General features: G+C 45.3%; 1 long non-coding RNA gene across 1 annotated transcript; it reads right to left on the minus strand.

The window, feature by feature from the left end:
• Positions 1–430: 430 nt before the first annotated feature.
• Positions 431–9,905, minus strand: LOC118497493. Its single transcript, XR_004900017.1, has 4 exons — positions 9,877–9,905; positions 8,803–8,809; positions 1,900–1,929; positions 431–469 (listed from the first exon to the last, which is right to left on the minus strand). It is a non-coding gene; the product is annotated as an uncharacterized LOC118497493 (long non-coding RNA).
• Positions 9,906–11,360: the final 1,455 nt, after the last annotated feature.

The following is an 11,360-nucleotide window of genomic DNA, read 5'->3' on the forward strand; positions in this document are numbered from 1 at the left end:
TACTAAGTCATGTTTAAGTCGAATAAACATTTTTAGGACAGATTCATGAAAAGTACTCTTTCTTGTAAAAGGAATAGGGAACCTAAGAAAAGTGTTTGTGGAGCAGTACCTGACTTGGAGATGAAGGTTTTGTGAATGTGAAACATTGTATGAATCTAACCATTCATTTTCTGCAAAAAGTGCATTACTCTCAAAGCTACTAAATCACACAAACATAAGACTCCCTTGAACACAACAGGTTAAATAAAATATCTTGTACAGAATTTATAACATTACTCAATGTGTTTTTTTCCATGGAAGTTGAAATGTATGGTATGCTCAGTAATAAAAGCTGTATGAACACTTCTGTAGTAGTGTTGCTCTGAAATGCCACTTTTGTAGTAATTTATATAAGGAAATAGCTTCTAAGATGAACTTAGTCATAGCCCTAAACCTAACCCTAAACCTATCCCTAACCCTAGCCTTAGCCCTAGCCCTAGGCCTAGCCCTAATCCTACCTGTAACACTAGTCCTAGCTCTAATCTAGGGGTATGCCTAACCCTAAGCATACCCCTAACCATAATCCTAACCCTAACGCTAGCCCTAGCCCTAGCCCAAACCTAACCTTAACTCTAATCCTAGCCCTAGACATAGCCTGAGTCCTAACCCCAACGCTAACCCTAGCCCTAGCGCTAGGCCTAGCCCTAAATCTAAAATTAACCCTAATTGTAATCACCAACACTAAGCCTAAACATAACCCTAACCCCTAATCCTAAGCCTAGCCTAACCCTAACCCTAACTGTAGCCCTAGACCTAGCTCTAACCCTACTCCTATCCCTAACTCTAGCCCTAGACCAGTCCTTACTCTAACCCCTAATCCTAAGCCTAAATCTGACAGGAACCCTAACTGTAGCCCTAGTCTTAAACCTAACCCTGCTCCTAGCCCTAACCCTGACACTTACCTTGACCCTAACCCTAACATTAACACTAACCCTAGCCCTAGTCCTAACTCAAAACTAGCCCTAAACCTGACATGAACCCTTCCACCCACCCTAACCCTAAACCAAACCTAGCCCTAGCCCTAACGCTAACTCTAAACACAATCTCAATCCCAACCTCAAACCTGACAGTAACAGCAGCCCTAAACCTAACCAAAACTGTAACCCTAACCCTGGCCATATCCCTAGCCCTAACTCTAACTCTGACCCTATCACTACCCACACCCTAACCCTTCCCTAACACTAACCTTAACCCTAACCATAGCCCTAGCCCTAGCGATAACCCTAACCATAACCCTAACCCTAGCCTTAGCCCTATCTCTAAACCTAACCCCTAAACCTAACCCTAGCCCTAGAACAAACCATAACCCTTACCTCCACCCTAAACCTAAACAAAACCCTAGCCCTAGATCTAGCCTTAAACCTAACCTTATACCCAAACCAAAACCCAACCCAGACCCCAACACCAACCCTAGACCTATCCGTAGACCTAACGCTAACCCTAAACCTAGACCTTGCCCTAGCAGTAGCAATAGACCTAGCCATAACCATAACCCTAGCCCCAAGCTGAACCCTAACCCTAAACCTAACCCTAGTCCTAAACCTAACCCTAGCGCTAACCCTAACCTGAGACCTAGCCCCGGTCCTAATCTTAACCTTAGATTTAGCCCTAGACCTAGCCCTAGCCCTAAACATAGCCCTAGCCATAGCCCTATGCCCAATCCTATCCCTATCCCTAACCCTAACCCTAAACCTAGCCCTAACCCGAGTTTTAGCCCTGGTCGAAAACCTAAACCTAATGCTTATCCCAGCTCTAGCCCTAGCCCTAGCTCTAACCCCAATGCTAAACCTAAACCTAACCCTAACAGAAACCCCAAGGCAAACTCCAACCACAACCCCAACCCTAACACTATCGCTAAACCTAGCTCTAGCTGTAACCCTAACCGTAACCCTAAACCTAAACCAAACCTGAACCCTAACCCTAGCCCTAGACCTAGCCATAGCACCAAACCTAATGCTAAACCTAGGCCTAACCATAAACCTAAACCTAGCCCTATCCCTAACCAAAACCCTACCTCCAGCCCTAGCCCTAGCTCTAACCCTAACTCTAGCCCTAGCCTTAAATCTAACCCTACTCCTATCCTTAGCCCTAGCCCTAACCTTAACCCAAGCCTTAGCCTTACCCCTAGCTCTAACCCTAGCTCTAACCCTAACCCGAGACCTAGCGCTGGCCCTAAACCTAATCCTAGCCTTAGCCCTAGCCCTAGCTCTACCCCTAAACCTATCCCTAGCCCTATCCCTAGTGCTAGCCCTAACCCTAAACCTAACCCCAGCCCTAGCCCGAGTTCCAAACCTAAACCTAACCATAATCCTAGCTAGAGCCCTAGCCCCAGATCTAACCCCAATGCTAAACCTAACCCTAACCCTAACACCAACCCCAACGTGATCCCCAACCCCAAACCTAACCCTATCCTTTAATGTAGCCCTAGCCATAACCATAACCCTAAACCTAAACCTAACACAAACCCTAACCCTAACCCTAGCCATAGCCCCAACCTGAACCCTAACCCTAGGTCTAGCCATAACCCTAACCCTAAACCTAGCCCTAGTTCTAGCCCTAAACCTAAACTTAACCTCTGACCTAGCCCTAGCCCTAGCTCTAACACTAATCCTAACCCCTAATCCTAAGACTAAGCCTAATCCTAACCCTAACACTAGCCCTGGCCATAGCCCTAACCTTAACACTAGTCCTAACTCTAGCAGTAGTCCTAGCCTTAGCCATAGCCCAAACCTTAACACTAGTCCTAACTCTAGCAGTAGTCCTAGCCCTAGCCCTAGTCCTAACCCTAACCAAAATCCTAGCCTCAGCCCTAGCCCTAGCCCTATTCCTAACCCTAACCCTAGCCCTGGCCCTAGCCCTAACACTAACCCTAACTGTAGCCCTTACCATAAACCTAAACAATAACCCTAATCCCAATCGTTGATGTAATCCTAACCCTGATTCTGACCCTGACCCTAACCCTAATCCTAACACTAGCCCTAGCTTGAGCCTGAGGCCTAGCCCTAAACCTAACACTAACCCTAACCACAACACCTGACCATAAGCCGAAACCCTAACCCTGAACCCAAGCCTAATTCTAGCCCTACCGCTAACCCTAAACCTAAAACTAACTCTAGCCGTAACCCTAATCCTAAACCTAGGCCTAACACTACCCCTAGTTCTATCCCTAACCCTTACGCTAAACCTAACCCAAACCCTAGCCCTAGGTCTAGCCCTAACCCTAATCACTAACCCTAACCATAGCCCTAACCCTGACCTTGACCCTGACCATAACCCTGACCCTAATCCTAACGTTAATCCTAAATTTAATCCTAACCCTAACTCTAACCCTAGCCCTAACCCTAACACTAACCTTAACCATAACCCTAACCATAACCTTAATCCTAACTCTAATGCCAACCGTAACCGTAAACTTAAGCACAACCCTAAACCTAACCCTAAAACTAAACCTAAAACAACCCAAACTCTAACTCTAATCCTAACCTTGGTTACAGAGAATGTACTGTGAGATTTATACTCAGTTTCACATTCAAAAAACAGTCTTCTCCAAAGCAGATACTGCTCTGTACAGATATGTTTTAACTTTCCTATTCTTTTCACAGGAAAGCGTACATGGGATGAATCTGTACTGAAGAGATTCATTCTACTTAAACATAACTTAGTGGTAGGCATCTTGATCAATTAATGTTACAGAAAATTTTCTTAGGTACTCATCCTCTATCCAAATTACCAGAAAAAGGACATTTCAGAGCAATACATCCACAGAAGTGTTAAACTGTATGTATTACTGGAGAAACCAAGCATTTGAACTTCTACTGAAAGGAGTACACTCAGTAATGTTATGAAAAATGAATGATATGTTATGAATCACTGAGTGATTTGTAAGCATTGAAACAGTTCATTACTGTTCATTACAAAATGCACTTGGATACAGAAAATGAACTGTTGGATTTATACTCAGTTTCATATTAACAAAACTGTCTTTCCAATCAGATACTGCTCTGTATACACATTTCTTTACTTCCCAAAACTTTTTTCAGGAAAGAGTAGTTTGGAAGAAAGTATATATAAGATATTTATTCTACTTAACAGGACTTATTATAATGTGATTGTACTGTCAAGTGTAAGAGAAAGTTGATCTTAAAAGCCCATTTTAAACAAAATTACCACAAAATGGCTTTTCAGAGCAATACTTCTACAGAAGTGTTAAAACAGTATGTATTACTGGAGACACCATATATTTCATTTTCACTGAAAGGAGTATATTGACCAAGCTGTGTAAACACTCATGAAGTTACTTTCATAAACCTGTTTTTTTCTAACCCTAACCCTTACCCTAACTCTAACCCTAGCCCTAGACCTAACCATAGCTTTAACCCTAACCATAACCCTAGTCCTAGATGTAGCCATAGACCGAACCCTAACCCTAGCCCTAGCCCTAACCATAAACCTGGCCCTAATCCTAACCTTAGCCTTAACCCTAAACTAAACCTAAGCCTGATCATAGCCCTAGCCCTTGCCCTAGACCTAACACTAACCCAACGTTAGCCTTAGCCCTAACCCTAACCCTAACCTTAAACCTAGCCATAGCTTTAGCCCTAGACCTAACCCTACCCTAGCCATAGCCTTAGCCCTAACCCTAACACTACCCTAATCCTAACCATAATGCCCACCCTAACCCTAACCCTAGCCCTAACCCTAACACCAAACCCAACCACAACCCTAACCCTAAACCTATTAATAAACGTATCCCTAATCCTAGCTCTAGCCATAGCCCTAGCCATGGCCTAACAATAACCCTAGCCCTAACCCTAACTCTAACCCTAAACGTAGCCCTAGCCTCAACCCTAACACTAAACATACCCCTTACCCTAACACTAGCCGTACCCCTAACTCTAACTCTAACAATAACTCCTAACCCTGATCATAACGCTAACTCTAGACAAAGCCATAGCCCTAACCCTAACACCAAACCCAAACTGAACTACAACCCTAACCCTAAACCAAGTAATAACCCTATCCCTAATCCTAGCTCTAGCCCTAGCCATAGCCCTGGCCCTAAATCTAACGCTAACCCGAGGCCTAACCTGAACCCTAACTCTAAACGTAGCCCTAGCCCTGGGCATAGCACTAGCTGCAACCCTAACCCTAAATGTACCCCTTATGCTAACACTAGCCCTACCCCTAAGCCTATCTCTAACAATAACCCTTAACTCTGATCATAGCACTACCTCTAGACAAAACCCTAGCCCTAACCCTAACCCTAGCTGTAATCCTAAACCTAGGACTAGCCCTAGATCTAACCCTAACCCTAACCCTAACCCTAACCCTAACCATAGACCCAACTCCAACCTTAGGCTTAACTCTAAACCTAAAACTAGGCCACACCCTAACCCTAGCCATAACCCTAAGCTGAGCCCTAACCCTATAACTCACCCTAGTCCTAACCCTATCCTAGCCCTAACCCTACTCCTAGCTCTAGGCCTATCCCTAAAACTATCACAAACCCTAACATTAACCCTAACCCGAGCTCTAGCCCAGCCCTAGCCCTAATCCTAACTGTAGCCCTAGATGTAACCCTAACCCTAACTCTAACCCTAGCCCTATTCCAAGCAATAACCCTAGCTCTAGCCCTATACCTAACCCTAATCCTAGCCCTAGCCCTAGGCCTAGCCCTAAACCGAACACTAACACTAACCCTAACACTAACCCTAGCCGTACCCTTAAGCCTAAGACCAACCTTTCCCTAGCCCTGGCCCGAGCCCTAGCTCTAACACCGAGCTTAACACAAACCCTATGCCCAACCCCAACCCCAACCATAACCCTAACCATAACCTTAGCCCTAGCCCTAACCCTAGCCCTAAACCTAACCTTAACACACAGCATAAACTTAAACCTAACCCTAGCCCTTGCGCTAGCACTAACCCTAACTCTAACCAAAAAACCAACCCCAAACCAAACCCTCACCCTAACCCTAGGCCTTCCTCAAGCCATAATCCTAACCCTAGCCCTAGCTCTAGTCCCAGCTCTAACCTGAGCCCTACTGCTAACACTAACTCCAAGTCTAAACCTAACCCTAACCCTAGCTCTAGCCCTAACCCTAGCCCTAGTGCTAGCCCTAGCCCCAGCCCTAACCCTAACACTAACCCATGCCCTAGCCCTAAGCATAGCCCTAAATCTAACACTAAACCGAACCCTAACTCCTAACCCTAAGCATAACCCTAACCCTAACTCTAGCCCTAGCCCTAGTACTAACCCTAACCCTAGCCATAATCCTAACACTAATCCTAGACCTAGCCCTAGACCTACCCCTAACTCTAACCCCAGCCCTAGTCCTAACCCTAACCCAAAACCTAGCCCTAGATTTAGCCCTAACCCCAAAACTAACCACTAAACCTAACCCTAACCCTAATCATAGCCCTATCCCTGATCTTGACCCTGACCCTGACCCTAATACTAACCCTAGCCCTAACCCTAGCCCTAATCCTAACCCTAACCTTAACCTAACCCTAACACTAAACCTAAAACTAACCCAAACCCTAACCCTAACCCTGGTTACAGAGAATGGGCTGAGATTCACACTCATTTTCACATTCAAAAAACAGTCTTCTCCAAAGCAGATACTGCTCTGTACAGATATGTTTTAACTTTCCTATTCTTTACAACAACAACAAAAAGCATACTTTGAATGAATCTGTACTGAAGAGATTCATTCTACTTAAACATAACTTAGTGGTAGGCATCTTGGTCAATTAATGTTACAGAAAATTTTCTTAGGTACTCATCCTCTATCCAAATTACCAGAAAAGGGAAATTTCAGAGCAATACATCCACAGAAGTGTTAAACTGTAAGTATTACTGGAGAAACTAAGCATTTGAAGTTCTACTGAAAGGAGAACATTCAGTAATGTTATAGAAACTGTACAAGGTGTTCTCTTAAAATTGTTTTGTTCAATGGTGTCTCATTACTGAGTGATTTGTAATTGTTGAAACAGTTCATTACTGTTCATCACAAGAGAAATGCACTTGGATACAGAAAATGAACTGTTGGATTCATACTGTTTCATATTCACAAAACTGTCTTTCCAAATCAGATACTGCTCCATACACATATTTCTTAACTTTCCAAACCCTTTTACAGGAAAGAGTAGTTTAGAAGAAAGTATACATAACATATTTATTATACTTAAACAGGACTTATTATGTGTCTGTACTCTCAACTGTAAGAGAAAGTTGATCTTAAAAGCCCTTTTTAAACACAATTACCAGAAAATGGCATTTCAGAGCAGTACTTCTACAGAAGTGTTAAAACAGTATGTATTACTGGAGACACCATACATTTCACTTCTACTTAAAGGAGTATATTGACTCAACTCTATAAACGCTGATGAAGTTACTTTCTTAAACCTGTTTTTTCTAAACCTAACTCTCATCCTAACCCTAACCCTAAACCTAACCCTAGCACTAGCCCTAACCCTAACCCTAATTGCAACCTTAACCCCATCCCTAACACTAAACCTAACCCCAACCCTAGCCCTAGCCCTAGCCCTAGCCCTAGCCCTAACCCTAACCCTAACCCTAACCCTAACCCTAACCCTAACCCTAACCCTAACCCTAACCCTAACCCTAACCCTAACCCTAACCCTAACCCTAACCCTAACCCTAACCCTAACCCTAACCCTAACCCTAACCCTAACCCTAACCCTAACCCTAACCCTAACCCTAACCCTAACCCTAACCCTAACCCTAACCCTAACCCTAACCCTAACCCTAACCCTAACCCTAACCCTAACCCTAACCCTAACCCTAACCCTAACCCTAACCCTAACCCTAACCCTAACCCTAACCCTAACCCTAACCCTAACCCTAACCCTAACCCTAACCCTAACCCTAACCCTAACCCTAACCCTAACCCTAACCCTAACCCTAACCCTAACCCTAACCCTAACCCTAACCCTAACCCTAACCCTAACCCTAACCCTAACCCTAACCCTAACCCTAACCCTAACCCTAACCCTAACCCTAACCCTAACCCTAACCCTAACCTTAGCACTAGCCCCAACCCTAAACCTAACCCTAACCTGAACCTTAATCCTAACCCTGACCTTGAACCTGATCCTAACACTTAACCGAATGCTATCCCTAACCTTAGCCCTTGCCCTACACTTAGCCAAAGCTAGAACCCTAAACCTAACCCTAGCCCTACCACTAGCCCTGACCCTAACCCTAAGCCCAACCCCAATCCCAATCACAAACCCACACCAACCCCAAACCTAACCCTAACCCAAATCCGAGCACAAACAGTAGTCCTAACCCTGACTGTAACCCTAAAACTATCCCTATCCCTATCTCTAATGCTAACCCTACTGCTAACCGTAACACTAGCCCTAACCCTGGTCTACCCCTAGCCTTAACCCTATCCCTATCCCTATCCCTAGCTTGAGCACTAGCCCTAGACCTAACACTAACCCTAGCCCTAATCCTAACCCTAGCCCTAGCGCTAAAAGTAACCCTAAACTTAACCCTAACCCTGGTCCTAGCTCTAGCCCTAATCCTAACACTAATCCTAACCCCAGCCCTGACCCTGACACTAACACTAACAATATCCCTAACCTTAGCACTTGGAATAGCCCTAGCTCTAAACCTAGCCCTAACCCTAGCCCTAAGCCTAACCCCAACCCTAGCCTGAACACTAACCTTAAATCTAAACTGAACCCAAACCCTACCACTAGACCTACCTCTAAACTTCACCCTAACCTTAACACTACCCCTAATCCTAAACCTAAAGCTAACCCTACACATAGCTTTAGCCCTCATTCTAATTCTAAATATAAAACTAGCTCGAGCTGTAGCCCTACTCTAAACCTAACCCTAACCAAAACCCTAGCCCTATCCTTAGCCCTAGATTTAAGCTTAACCCTAACCCTAACTGTAACCCTAAGCCTAGCCCTAGTCATAGACATAGCTCCAGCACTATACATAGACCTAATCCTATCACTAACCCTAACACTAACCCAAGCCCTAGCCCAACCCGAACCCTAAACTTAAACTGAGCTCTAGCCCTAAGTCTGAACCTAGCCCTAACCCTAACCCTAACCCTAACACTAACCTTAACCCTAAACCTAACCCAAGCCCTAACCCTAGTCCTAGACCTAGCCTTAGCCTTAGACCTAGTCCTAACCTTAATCCTAGACCTAGCCTTAACCCTAACCCTAATCCCAACCCTAGTCCAAGCCCTACCCCTAGCTCTAGCCATAACTCTAACCCTATACTTAGCCTGAACCCTAGCCTTAGTCCTAGCCCTAGAACTAACCCTAACCCAAACCCTAACCTATATCCCTAAACCTAACCCTAAACCTAACACTAACCCTAACTCTTGCCACAGCCCTAGCCCCAACCCTAACCCTAACTTCAACCATAGATCTAGCTCTAGCCCTAACCCTAAACCTAGCCCCTAACCCTTACTCTGACCCTCAGCCTGATCCTGACCTTGACACTAAACTTAACTCTGACACTGACCCTGATCCCTCCCCTGACCCAACCCTGAACCTTACCTGAACGCTATCCATATACCTAGCCTTAACTCTAGCTCTAGCCCTAACTCTCACCCCAACACTAGCGTGAGCCCTAGCCCTAGCCATAACTCACCTCTCTACCCCTCATCCTAGCCCTAGCCCCAGACCTGGACCCTACCCCTCTAAACTACCCCTAACCCTAGCTAACCCTATCCCTAACCCTAATGGCACACCTAAACCTATCCCTAGCCCTATTAGTAGCATCGGAACCTTAAGCCTAATGCTTACCCACACCTTAACTCTATCACTAGCCCCTTAGCACTAAACCTAATCCTAGCCCTACCCCGATTCAGAACCCTAGCCCTAGATCAAACCCTAACCGTAACTTTAACCCTAACCCCAAACCCATCCCTAACTCTAACCCTAGCTTAGCTCTAGCCCTAACCCTAGCACTAGGACTAGCCTTAGACCTAACCCGAACCATAGCCCTAGCCCTAACTCTATCCGCTACCCAAACCCTAATCCTGACACTGACCCTGACTGTGACGCTAACGCTATCCCTATTCCTAGCCCAAACCCTAACCCTACTCCTAAACCTAATCCTAACCCTAACTTCAACCTATCCCTAACCCTAAACTGAACCCAAATCCTAGCCCTAGCCCTAACCTTCATGCTAACCCTAAACTTAGCCCTAGCCCTAAAACTAAATCAAACCCTAACCCTAACACCCACTCCAACCCCGAACCAAAACCGAAGCCCAACTCAAACACCATTTCCAACCCTATCACTGATCATTGCCCTGGCACTAACTCTAAACCTAATCCTCACCCGAGCCCTATCTATAGCCCTAACTCTAAACTTAACCCTAACCCTAGCAGTAAGCCTAACCCACATCCTAACACCAACCCCAATCACAACCCCACCCCAAACCTAATTCTAACCATAACCATTATCCTAATCCTAAACTTAGCCCTAGCCCTAACCCAAGCACTAACCCTAGCCCTAGAGCTAACCCTAGCCCAAGCCTTAACCCTAAACATCACCCTATTTCTAGTAGTAGCTCTAGCCCTAATCCAAACACTAACTCTAACACCTTATACTACCCCAAAACCTAGCCCCAACCCTCACCCTGACCCTGATCATGACCCTAAACCTAATGCTATCCCTAAATGTAGCCCTTGCCCTAGCCCTAACCCTAACCTAGCCCTAGACCTAACCCTAACACTAACCTAGCCCTAGCCCTAACCTTAGAGTAACCCTAACCCTAGCCCTAGTACTAATGCTAACCCTAAATCCTACCCCAACTTTAACCCTAGACCTAGCCATAGCCTTACCTGTAACCCTAACCCTAACCCTAAATCCCACCCTATCTCTAAAACCAACACTAATTCTAGCCCTAACCCTAGCCCTAACACTAACTGTAACCCTAACCCAAGCCCTAGCCCTAATCCTAACCCTAACCCCTAAACCTTACCCTAACTCTAGGCCTACCCCTAACCCTAACCCTAACCCTAACACTGAGTCTAACCCTAACCCTAACCCTAACCCTAACCCTAACCCTAACCCTAACCCTAACCCTAACCCTAACCCTAACCCTAACCCTAACCCTAACCCTAACCCTAACCCTAACCCTAACCCTAACCCTAACCCTAACCCTAACCCTAACCTAACCCTAACCCTAACCCTAACCCTAACCCTAACCCTAACCCTAACCCTAACCCTAACCCTAACCCTAACCCTAACCCTAACCCTAACCCTAACCCTAACCCTAACCCTAACCCTAACCCTAACCCTAACCCTAACCCT

Source organism: Phyllostomus discolor, chromosome 12 (assembly GCF_004126475.2).
Source record: "Phyllostomus discolor isolate MPI-MPIP mPhyDis1 chromosome 12, mPhyDis1.pri.v3, whole genome shotgun sequence".
In the NCBI taxonomy this organism is placed as follows: Eukaryota; Metazoa; Chordata; class Mammalia; order Chiroptera; family Phyllostomidae; genus Phyllostomus; species Phyllostomus discolor.